At 41.8% G+C, this 12,973-nt stretch overlaps 1 long non-coding RNA gene across 1 annotated transcript; it reads left to right on the top strand.

The window, feature by feature from the left end:
• The first annotated feature begins 218 nt into the window (after nucleotides 1–218).
• LOC127671146 (uncharacterized) lies at nucleotides 219–12,739 on the top strand. Its single transcript, XR_007974672.1, has 3 exons — nucleotides 219–305; nucleotides 8,726–9,303; nucleotides 12,721–12,739. It is a non-coding gene; the product is annotated as an uncharacterized LOC127671146 (long non-coding RNA).
• Nucleotides 12,740–12,973: the final 234 nt, after the last annotated feature.

Below are 12,973 nucleotides of genomic sequence, written 5' to 3'. Positions count from 1 at the left end.
GGGAAATGTATTTACTTTGAAAAATACCCCAGAGCTTGGAGAGCACAAGAGAGCTCCTGAGGGTTTGGGGTGTGGGCGGAATGTTTCTGAGACAAAGGCAATGATTTGGCAGGAACTTCAAGCGCGTGTGGCTGGGAAGGCTGAGCCAATGGGAGGACGGCCGGGGCCGGCCCACAGCCCCTCGGTCCCACTGTCCTCCTCCACCCTCCTGTGACCCAACTCCCAAAATATTTGGTGCAAGTCAGTTGTTTTGCTGTTGTTAGAGAGCCTAAGGCAGGCCTGTGGATCAGCTGAGTGGATCCGAGGTGAGATGGGCGGACCAGAGAGGAGGCAGGAGACAGCCCCAGGGTAGAGATCAGCTGTGAGGGACAGTTCAGAGAGGGTGGGGTCCTAGATCTGCATTCCAGGGCTTTCTGAAACAGATGGGGCTGGGGAGGTTCTGGGTTAAAGCATCCACTTTCTGGACAGAGTCACCGCCGTGTGTGTGTGTGGGTGGGTGGGAGGCTTCCTGGTATAGAGTCACGCGTTGCCTGACTGTGAGGGACGTGGAAACAGGACTCCACAAACACCAGACGTCATAGCTGTTTTTACAATCTTTGAAACTGGTCAGACTCCAATATGTTAATGTCAGAAGGTGGTTGGTGGGAAAGGAATCTTTAGCGGGATTACAAGGAACTTTAAGATCTGAAATCTACATTTTGTAAACGCCCAAGGACACCGAATTTTCAAAATGAATTGAAAATCTTTGAGAATGAGGCATAAACTGTTCGAAGGACACCTAATGTTTCCCAAAGGATTCTTGACAACCAAGGAAGCTAGGGCTTAAGAGAGGATCAGTCTGTATACTAGATTTTTCAGGTATTTGCATCTATGCTAGGACCAAATCTGGTGGACCACAGTGGAAACTAAGGGATGGTGGGTGGAGGTATATCTGACTATGTCATATAGGGCTTTCTCTTTCTATATGTATATATATATGTATGTGTATGTATATTATGTATATGATGTATATGTATATAAAATAAATACATGTATATGATTATGTATATGTATATAAAATACACACATATATAAATCATATCAATCTATATGCCTATACTTATATATGTCACCAGTAGGAAAGATCCGGTGTGTGATAGACGTTTCTTCAGGCTGGAATTCTCTGACCTAAAATTTTAGCTTTACACCTCCTGCAAGGGTTCCATTATTTATTTATAAATTCCCACCAGTGTATCACCTTTCTGTTTTTCTTTCCGAAGTTATTACCATTTGAAATGATGAAGAGATGAAGAGATCCTGTTCAGGATTAAAAATAAAAACAAACAAAGAACTGGTCTGTACTCTTGTCTGCCAGCCATTGCCATATGAGTGGAGGGAAATAGCCTGTCATTTCTCAATGTGGCTTCCTTAGCTGTGTGATACAGCCTGGCATAGAATCGGAGTTCAGCAAATATTTGTTGAATCAGTTAATGAATTTCATTCCATATTTGATCCGTAGAGATTACCAAAATCCTCACAGGCCACTGGGAATCCAGCAGTGTGTTGCTTTTCTAAGGGAAATACAAGCTGAAGGAGTCTAGACTGGTATTTTGGCCTAATTCCCTTTTATTATCAGCCTAATCTTGGATCATGTAAATGATGATCGCACTATATCCGGCAGGATGCTTTGCAAGAAAAGGGTTCAGTAATAGCTTATCCTCACTCAGAGTGAATCTAGAGATTCAATTAAATGATATCCCAACAGAGCTCACTTCTAATATGGAGGGATGTTTTGATGTTCAGTGTTTGTCTTAGGTTAATAGCATCGTTAGATTGTATTAACGGGTTATTAACAGAATGACTTTACTTCTCAATCTGAGAAAAAAGTCAGTTAGGTAGCTATACCTACTGATATGATTTAGCAAAATTTCAGTTACCTGAGAATGTAATTATGAGCAGGGAATGTATGGATAAATGCATGTAAAACAAGAACAAATAGGAATGTTCTTTGGTGCCAGATTTTGGATAATTAAGGTGTTTTAGGATGACTACAAATCCATTGTTTTGGGGCTGTGGGATTTATTTTCTATTTTCCATCTTCTTGGCTTTTTTTTTTTTTGGATGATGATATTTGTCTACTTTAGTATAAGAGCCTGGATTTAACTAACTAATTAAGTATTTTTAATATATACATATCAGGTTAGCCTTTGTAGCCTATGATTCCTTTCAGCTTCTGATTCTCCTGCCTCTGCCTCCAAAGGATTATGTGTGAACCACTATGCCTAGTGGGAGCCTTGCTTTATACAGTCAGATGTTTATATATATTAAATTATTACTTTTAGACTGTATATATTATATGAGAAAAAATCCAGGAACACCAGCAAATTAAAAAGAACGTTCCAGAAATAAATAAAAATTGTGTGTGTGTGTCTGTCTATTGGATATATAGCAACTAGAAAACATTTTTTCTAAATATATGTATGTATACATATGTATAATTTTAATACCAAAAGGCAAGAGTATTAGTTGTCTGTCTCTACATAACAACTTACTAGAAATTTAATGGATAAAAATGATAATGAACATTTTTTTATTCCTCACAATTTCTGAGAGGACTGAGGAGCAACTTGGCTGGCTGGTTCTGTTGGGAGTGTGCTTCAAGGCCACAATCAATATATTGACCAGGGCTAATATGATCTTCAAGCTTTAGGGGTGGGGTGGGAGTGGAATGGGGGGAACCAGCATCCAATATTTGTACCCCGGCTTTTTGGCATAGACCTCACAACCAACAAGGTTGTGGTGGGAAGGCTTGCTTCTTTACCACATGTACCCCTCCTAACAGCTACGTGAGCACATAACCTAGGATACAAGAGAAAGTTGAAATGCATCTTATCATCTGACCTTGAAACTAACAGTCATCTCTTCCTGATGAAGGGAAGGAAGGGGTGACCCCAGGACACAGACAAGCACAATACAGGGGACACACCAGGAGTCATCTTGTCACTCATCACTCTTGAGGCCCTTTTCCTTGGCCAGCCTGCATGTGACAGGTTTAGTTTTATCTTATTATATTGTATTTTGTCATGTTAAAAACAAAATAAACCGGGTGGTGGTGGCGCACACCTTTAGTCCCAGCACTTGGGAGGCAGAGGCAGGCAGATTTCTGAGTTCAGGGCCAGCCTGGTCTACAGAGTGAGATCCAGGACAGCCAGGGCTACACAGAGAAACCCTGTCTCGAAAAAACCAAAACCAAAACCAAAAACAAAACAAACAAACAAACAAAAAAACCCCCAAAAACAAAAACCAAAAACAAACAAACAAACAAAAAACAGAAAAAGTCACTGTTAGTGAATTTTGAGTATTTTGAAAATTACAAGGTGATCACAGTGGGAAATGTAACTAACATTAAAAAACAAAGTAAATGTTTAAGGCTTGTTCAGTTTCTAGCTGGTGGTGTGCTAGGCAGAGACAGTGGCACCTTGGAGAAGGGCCATGCCCTTGAAAGGTATGTTAGGGTCCCTGTCTCGAGTGCTGTGTGCTTTCACAACACCACGAGGTGAGCGATTCTGCTCCGTCTCATTTCTCATTGTGTTACCCTCTCACCCCGCCCCCTTACGAGAGTCCCAGAAATAATGACACCAAGACCATGAGCTAAAATCTCTGAAGTCATCAGCTGAAGTAAGCCACCCCACCTTTAAGTTGACGTTGTTGGGTACTTTGTGATGGAAAGTGAACGCCTTGTGTGAACGGCTTTTCGCCTGACTCTAATGGGTAATGTGCACTGTGGCACTGGACCGCGCTAAGAAGTAAATAGCAAGTTTGTTTCATAAGCTTATAAACATCTGTTCTGGGCGGGGCATGAGATCATTGAAAGGAGGAGGAAAGGAGAAACAGCAATAGCAAACCCCCAAACCAACCGGCCACGCCCCCAACCAGGGACTGGAGAAGGGAGAGAGGATGATGGGAGAGAGACAGGAACCGCAAGCAGCCTGTCTTGGTGGTGCACAGCTCTAATCCCGGCACTTGAGAGATGAAGGCTGAAGGACCAGTTCAAGGCCATCATGGGAGTTCTAGGCTAGCCTGGACTACAAAACATTACGTTTCAAAAAAATAAATAAATAAATAAATAAATAAAAAATCAAGCAAGTGGTGTAAAACAAAACAACTTGAATCCGAGATATACACTAGAAGAAGATGCAGCTGAGATACTCAGAGGGTGGGCATTAAAAATGTAGGAAGGTGGTCCTAACACAAGAGACAATGCAAGAAGACCATGAGACTAGGAGAGAAAAGTTAAACAAAAGGGAAATACACAAACAACCATAACAAAACAAAACAAAAACAAATAACAAAAAAGCATCAAACACTACCGCCCACAGAAGAGAAAGAGAACAGGTTAATCTCCTTTCTTCCCATATGAATTATGGGGTTGGTGTTGCTCCCCTAGGGTGGACTGGGGCTGCTTCATTGTTAATATTCCCACTGTGTTTTCCAAGCTTCTTGGGAATTTCCCTTTCAATGGCTGGTTCTCGGAATCCTGACTTCAGTTTGTGGCTCAGTTGGGTGGCTTCATTTCTGGAAAGGATTGTCGAATGGCTATTTTATGATCCAGCTCGCTCTTTTTAGGTACAAAGTAGCTTGTTGAAAAGCTTCTTAAAGCATTGATTAAAAACTTTAATTTCTCTTAAAGGCAAAACACAGATCCACAAACCAATGGCTTTCTGAGTAATTTCAGCTGTGGGGCAAGATATTACCATATTTGGATTTACTTCTCCGATTTTTTTTTCTTTCTGGAGATTGGTGAAGTTCATTTTGAATTCAGTTCTTGATTCAAGATGTAAGGCATTTCAGGTTCCTGTTTTAAGTCATGAGTCTGCAGTGCGGATACAATTTTGTGGCAAAAGTCATCAGTTACATAGTCATAGCCAGTGCTGCTGTTAGGACAAGATTTTATTTCTTCACTGTTCAGGGGACTGAAGTCAGGCCTTAGTAACAGTGTCAGTTCTGTTTCTCATCAGTCTCTTGTACACGAGACTGTTGCATAATCTGTGCTGTTTGTAACTGTAACCTATAATCCCCCCCCCCCACCCCCGGAGATTTGGACTAGCTTTTATAGAAACTCTGAGTAAAGTGATTCCATTTTTCAGCATGCTTTGGGTGTCCTGCCTGGCGTACAAGCTAACTTACAAAAGTAAATATAGCTAAAGCGATTTACCCAATAGGCTTCATTCTTCTCGCTCCATTTTCTGGATTCATCTCCTTTATTTGCTCATTAAAAAAGAGAAAAAAAACTTAAAAAGTTAATTTGTTTTTCAAATAGGTTGTAAGTGGGTGGCAAGCACCTTTACCCATGAGTCCAGTGGTTTTCAACCCTCCCAATGCTACGGCCCTTTAATATAATCCCTCATGTGGTGGTGACCCAAAGCCATAACATTACTTTTGTTGCTGCTTCATAACTCTAGTTTTGCTACTGTTAGGAATCATAATGTAAACGTCTGATGGATTCAGGTGGCCCCTGTGAGAGGGCCATTGGACCCACAGGTTGACAGCTGCTGTTTTAGACTGTTTGTGACTGGTGCCTCTCATTTGGAAGCATTTGGCTACTAGGGTTTACACACACACACACACACACACACATTTGCGTTTCTCACCATTGTCTCCTCTGGAACTTTAGTTAGATACCTTTTGCCTCATCAGTCTGTCTCCCATCCTTTTTAATGTAAAAAAAAAAATAGCTATCTTTATAAAAGAGTAATATTACATAAACTCACAGAGACTGAGTCAGCTGACAAAAGAATGCACAGGTCTGTTCCAGGTCCTTCGCGTGTTTATCATTGCTTCCAGTTCAGTGTTTTCATGGGATTTCCTGAACATACAAACCATGGGTTTCTGTTTCTTGTGCCTTCTCTTGGGCTCCTTTTTCTTCTGATAAGTAAACACATCTTACACAAATAAAAGTGCTGATGAGAGCTGCAAAGTGTTGTATTCCTTAGCTGCCTGCAGCTATTACGAACTGGGTTGCTGGAACAGAAGCTGAGGGATGGATGAGGAAGGGGCGAAAAGAAGAAGGGCCAAGACAATATTTCACTGATCAAGGCCGGAAACTTTAATGGCGCCAGACCTTTTAACAGTTTGGGCAAACCCTCCCCGGGCCCCCCCCCCCCCCAGACTCCGGGCTGAGTTCCGGTGGAAGTTGTCTAGCTTCTCTTGGAGGTCCTTGTCTTGACTGCTCCGGCAGCTGGGTGGGTCACCTGCTTAATTCAGGAATTCCTAGACCTGGAGGAACAATGAACTTAACCTTTACTTCGAGCACTCCTCCCTAGGTGGAACAGGATCCTGGCTATCTGGGAGAAGTTAACCTTGACCATAGTCAAGTACACTCTTAGCACTCCACCCAAGGATAAAAATTCCTGCTTTAACCTACTTCCCTATTATGTCCTAATGGCAGATTCCTGCCCGAAGCCAGGGATTGTCCTTGACCAAAGTCAAACTTAAACCATGTGCATGACTGCCCCAATATGGCTCTGTACAGCAAAGCATTACATCTGAACAAATATGGAAACTATTACATTCTAAGATGGACTAATTCATGGAAGAGCAATTGGTCCTTTTCAAGATGGTGTGCAATTACAATGCAATTTCAATGCTTTGAGTGTTTGATTTTAATGAAGAAAAGGGGGAGCATTGAAATTGGTTAATCATTAGGGAAAGAATAAAGTTGTTTTTATTCTATTTTACCCAACTTACAAGAATACATTTCCAATAAAGTCTCAAGTGTCAAAAATATATTTATAAAATTAGCAAGGCATAGTGGCATATTTTTTTTAGTCCTAACTCTTGGGAGGCAAAGGCAGGTGGATTTCTGTAAGTCTGGGGCCAGCCTGGTCTACAAAGTGAGTTGCAGGAGAACCAGGGAGGAGAAGGGAGATTGCATCTCAAACATAAATAATAAATAAATAATAAAATAATGGGAAGAACATACCGGGGAGTAAATTTCAACATTTCTTAGTCCCCTGACCTCCACATGAATGTGTACAAAAGTCCATGTGAACAGAAAAGATCCCCCGATCACACATGTGCACATATAGAAACCCAGACAATAACCTCTCATAATTGGGTGAATATATGAATGTCATTGCATTTTTGAAGAAATCAGAAAAATACATTTGTCGTGTGTGTGTGTGTGTGTGTGTGTGTGTGTGTGTGTGTGTGATGCCTCAGGTCATTAGCCTTGGGGGTTAAGGGCCCTTACCCTCTCAGTCATCTTGTGAGCCTGAACTTTGCATTTTTAAACAATGAGTGCATGGGACAGCCCCTCTTACCTTGTGCACAGTTTCATTTTCCTAGGTTTCGGTTGCATGTAATCAGAATCTAAAAAACTATGAATGGAAAATGCCAGATAATGAGAGTTTCTAAGTTTAGAATTGTGCATGTCATGAAAGGCAACGTGAAACTGTTCACTCTGCTCCCCTGTCCTCACTCAGGATGCGGCCCCCACCCCCCATGTTGTGCAGTGTATCCAAGCTGTATGGACTACCCTCATGTTTGTCACTCTGTACCTTAATGTTCCAGAACTTCAAGGTACTGATACAGAAGAGTCTTCAGGGCAAAACCCGTGGATTTAACTCTGATACTATGTAGCAATAACGTGTGCTTAGCTTTTGGTCCTAACTGTGGTTGGGGCATCCACTGGAGGTCTGGGAGTATAGTCCTGGAGGAGAGTAAAATCACAATGTATAATATGATTTCACATGCGTTTTCTCATAGGATCCATATAAGAATCCAGATGGATAGTTTATCATTATCCTTTATGTACAGATGAAGAAACTATAATTAAAATGGATGAGTGACAGGCACAGGGGTGCATTTATTGATAGAAATTCTCATAATTAGAATATTTTATAGTAGATTGAAATGTAAAACTATGCAACACTCAGCCACTGCAAAGAAAAATTAATGGTATTTTTGGACATCTCTAATTTCTTTCACATATGGACTAAACTGATGAGATTGGACTTCTATATTTCCAGTAAGATTAAACAGAACAGCAAGCTCTGACAACGCTCTGAAATTGGCCAGTTTCTAGACCATTCAGTTTCTAGAAAAGCTGGTGGATGTTCCAAACTTATTTTCCCCAGCCTAAGAGAAATTAGAAAAATGTCTCTCCCCTCAAACAACAAAACTCCAAAAAAAAGCTAATTCCCAAACATCTTCCTACTCCCCCAAACACAAGAATAAAACAAAAAACAAAACAAAGGACAATAAAAACTAAATGAAGTTTATAATCTCATTCAAAGTGTGGTATCCTCTTATTCTCTTCTGTGTACACATACACACACACGCACACAGAGACACATACTAGAAATAATATATCTATTTCACATGTCCAATGGCATGAGACACTTTTTAAAGCACCCTACATGGTAGAAGAGGAGAAAGTGGCATGGTCACAAGTCTTGAGAAACTCCAGCAGAGCCAACTGTACAACAATCACTGGACACATGTGGCTTGTCTTTGGCAGCTTTGTGGGTTCTTTTTTCTTCCCTCCCCCCAACACTAGATAAGAGAGAGAAAATTATAGAGAGGAAAAGAAAAAGAGCCCTAAATAAAGTCAGGAGTCAGAAGGGCAGTGTTATCCTTAGACCACTTCCTGCTAATTAGAGGCATCAAGTTTCTTGGGGCAAGCTTGGTCCACACTGTCAGGATAGCTAATTTCTTCTTGTTGTTGTTGTTTCTTTGTGCATAGGTGCTTAACAAGCTGCAAACAACAACAATCACTACCAACAACACACCACCAACCACAACCAACCTCTAATCAACAACCGACAACCAACAACCAACCAACAACCTACCAACAATCAAAAAACAAGAATCCACCTCCTGGGCCCTAGATTCCAGAAGTTATACAATAGCAAAGACTGGCTGCATCTGGCAAAATCACGCCCCTGCCAGAGCACGAGGCAAATCACAGTCAGCTGCTGAAGATAAGTAGAAGCAGCTCCATATCTCACACCTGGGATTAAAATGAAAACATTTTCTTACAATATTTTTGTGATTTAAGAGAAGCCAAAATTCCCAAATTGTCACTACAGATGTGTGAAACTGTTCTGAGCATTTAAAATCATCAGTGATAAAATCAGAGAAAGTGCTGAGAGTGACAGGTGCTGGCCTGTAAGACTGTCTTCGTTTGGCAAAGGTCGAATCAGGATTTGAAATCCATTTCTGCTGAGTTGAGCGGGACTGGGTTTTTTGGCATGGCAGAGGGCAAGGGAGATGCCTTCAGTGATCTGGGTGACTTGCATTTAAAGAAGTGAACCTGGGTAGGTAAGTTTTAATGCACAGCCTGTTGCCTCAACTTTTGAAAACATGAAGTATCTTTAACTGTGTAGGCTACACTGGCCTTGAACTCACTACCCTCCTGTTTCATCTTTTCAGGTGCTGGGATTATAGGCGTGCACCACCGTGTTTGGCTTGGTTCATGTTCATGTACTCTGTCTGTCTGTCTGTCTGTCTGTCAGTCATTCATTCATCTATCAATTATCTATCATCTATCTGTCTATCAGTCATCTATCATTCATCCCTCAATTATCTACAGTCTATCCATCTATCAGCTATCATCCATCCATCTATCTTGTCTGTTATCCATCCATCAATTATCTACTATCTATCTATCTATCTATCCATCCATCCATCCATCTATCTATCATCTATCATCCATTCATCTATCCTATCTATTTTGGGGGATGAACCCAAGGCTTCAGACATTCTACACAAGCGCCCTACCAGCTGAGCCACATCCCAAGCTCCTGGTTTAGTTCTTCCTGGCAAGGGTTTCTTTGTGTCCTTTCCATGAAGCACATGGGAGGCTTTGTGCCTATGATGTCATCTAGCCTTTTGGAAAAGCATCTGGTCACAGTAGATCAACTTACATCCAGGTGCAAGGATTGCTCTTTTACTGTACAGAACAAGTCTCTGTAAAAGCAGTCTCCTTAACAAAGAACATGGATTGTAGAAAAATATGAAAATCCAGGATGTGAGGAGAATCTATAGTCATACTATAGATCTGTATATTTCCTTACATTTTAAAACAACATATACCTAAATGACTAGTCTCAAGTTATTTTTTATATTTTGTAAGATGACTTATTTCTTAAAAATATAAAACTGTATAGGAAGCACAGTCTTTTCTCTGTTTTTGTGCTATATATTGTGTGCATGAGCAGATGTATGTGCCTGTCTTTAGTGTGTTCTGTTCTGTGTGCATGTGCAGATGCGTGTGCTTGTCTTTAGTGTGTTCTGCTCTGTGTGCATGTGCAGATGTGTGCGTCTGTCTCTTGTATATTCTGCTCTGTGTACATGTGCAGATGTGTGTGTCTGTCTCTTGTGTGTTCTGTTCTATGTGCATGGGCAGATGTGTGTGCCTTTGTGCACCCATGCAGAGATCAAAACAGGATGTTGGTGTCTTCTTCTATCGCTTTGCCTTACTCCCTTGAAACAGTTTCTCACTAAACCAGAAGCTCATGGTGTGAGGTTAGGCTGGCGGCCTAGGCAGCTCTCAGAAACGACTTGTTTCCTGCTCCTTTCCCCACTCCCAATTCTGGGGTTACAGGCACGCCCAGCAGCATCTAGCTCTTTTATGTGAGTGCTGGGTGTTCAAACCTGGATCCTCTTGACCGCACCTTTAGTCACTGAACCATCTCTCCAGCCCATTTTTTGGTTTTGTAGCAGGATCGCACTTCATAGTCCAGGCTAGCCTAGAACTCACGATCCACTAGCTTAGCCTCCTGAGTGCTGGTATCCACAGAGGTGAATTTCCGTGCTCATTGGAAGAAACATATTCTTAACCATTAGACAGGGGGATGAGTTTAAGCTTGATTTTAATGGGTCTATATACTGAAATGTATGTATAATACATGCAAAAATGTGTGCATGTGTATACTTTCTGTCAATAATTCATGCACTGATGTGTCTGCTTTTGAGGTTGTTTGGAATGTTCACTGCAATAAATGTCATCTGCGAGCACATATCTCTAATGATTCCTTTAAAACAGATCTTTAGAAAGGGAAATACTGAAACAAAAGTGCAGACGTTTTTTAAAGCACCCTAGCACACCGCAAAGGCATTCTTATGAGAAGGCTGTGCCAATTTTACATCTTTAAAAATATTTTCACACCTGGTAGTGGTGGTGCATGCCTTTAATCGCAGCACTGGGGAGGCAGAGGCAGGCGGATCTCTGAATTCAAGGGCAGCCTGGTCTACAGAGTGAGTTCCAGGACAGCCAAATTTACACAGAGAAACCCTGTCTCGAAAACCAAAAACACAACACAACACAACAAAACAAAACTGTACATTTACTTATTTAATGTGAGTGTGTGTGTGCAGTGTGTGTGAGAATGTATAGTGTGCTTGCACATGTCAAGGCTCTTGTGTTGAGGTTGGACCTCAGCATGTGATCCTGGGGGTCGCCATCCACAGGTTGAGAACCACCGCGGTGGCATTGACTTTAAGCGATGGCCATGCCAGCCGAGCTGGCCAATCTTTGCAAACCTCTGCTCCCTGTCGCTGATTAGCGGTTGTTGCCGCGGCAACCCAGGCTGTCCAGTTCTTCTTTTCTTGCAAATTCACTTATTTCTTTCTGAGATGTTTTCTAAAAACCAGTGACCATGGCAATTAGATCAAAACTGAAGAGAATTTCCTCATATTCCTGTGTGTGCTGAGGTGCGTGTACTGCAGTCAGAGGAGAGCATGAAGGGGGCGGGGCTCTGGCTCTCCTCCCACCCTGGGGCTCTGGGAAGTGGACTCAGGCCCTCCAGCTTGGCCACAAGGGACTTTACCTGATGAGACATTTCACTGGTCTGAGAATTTCTTAGATAAACTTGAGACAGGGCATAAGACAGAGACTTGTGGGAAGAGAGAATGGATGCTTGCTTGGGGGACAGTTCCCTAAACATCACATTCCTAGTTAAAGTATTTGTTTCTAGAGACAGCACAATTTTGTGCATGTTTTAAATGGCACATATTTTTTAAATGATGATTAAGTCAACCGATGAGCTGTTGTAATTAAATGTGGCCCCAGACCTCAACTTGACCTTCTCTTAGCTAGAACAAGCAGTCTTCCTTTACCCTGTTTATCTGTGCAAATGTCTGTGTTACTTCCTGGTTGACAGTCCTGAAGAAGGAGCCTTTTATTCTTTTTGGTTTTTGGAGACAGTTTCTCTATGGCTGTCCTGGAACTCACTCTGTAGACCAGGCTGGCCTCGAACTCAGACAGCAGCCTGCCTCTACCTTCTGAGTGCTGGGTTCAAAGGCCTGTGCTACTTCCGCCCAACAAGTGGGAGACCTTTAATTTCTGCTCTCCAGCAAGATGTTGAGGAAAACACTGGTAATATGGATGGGAAGGGCATCCTACTAGCAATGGAAAAAAGCCCAGAGGAGATGACTCAGAGATGTAAGCCAGTGAAAACAGCGGTGTACACTCCCCAACGACTTCACAAACCCTGATGCTTAGAAACAAGTGACAAACTGGGGGTGGTGGGTGTAGAGAAGGGGGAAGTGGGGGTGTGTAGGAAGAACTCATAAAAACCAGTTAGAAAAATGTAAACAATGTAATATCTAAATGTACGAAGAACACGAATAAATGCAGGGGCAAGAAAAGTAGAAATACGCATGTGTGTGAAAATGTTAATTTCCCTTTTTCTTTTTTCTTTTTTCTTTTTTTTTAAATCCTTGATGGTTCTGGAGATGCAACCTGGGCCTGTCTCCCTCCCACATGTTAGGTGAGTGCCCCTTCCCTGACACAGCCCGGTCCTTTCCAACTTCACTTTTAATCATAGAATTGTAGAACAAAGCAATGAAGCACCCTGCTTGATTGCTAGATGGGGGGAAAAAAGTCTTTTTAAAAAAATGACGACAAACAGCAAAGCCGGTGAGTCGGGATGCACTCTGGAACTGCTCTCTGCCAAGCAGCCCGGCAGTGTGTGTCAAAGGCTTTTAA

Source organism: Apodemus sylvaticus, chromosome 20, assembly GCF_947179515.1.
Source record: "Apodemus sylvaticus chromosome 20, mApoSyl1.1, whole genome shotgun sequence".
Classification (NCBI taxonomy): domain Eukaryota; kingdom Metazoa; phylum Chordata; class Mammalia; order Rodentia; family Muridae; genus Apodemus; species Apodemus sylvaticus.
The sequence above is the reverse complement of the archived record's forward strand: the minus strand, read 5'-3'. Positions and strand labels throughout refer to the sequence as shown.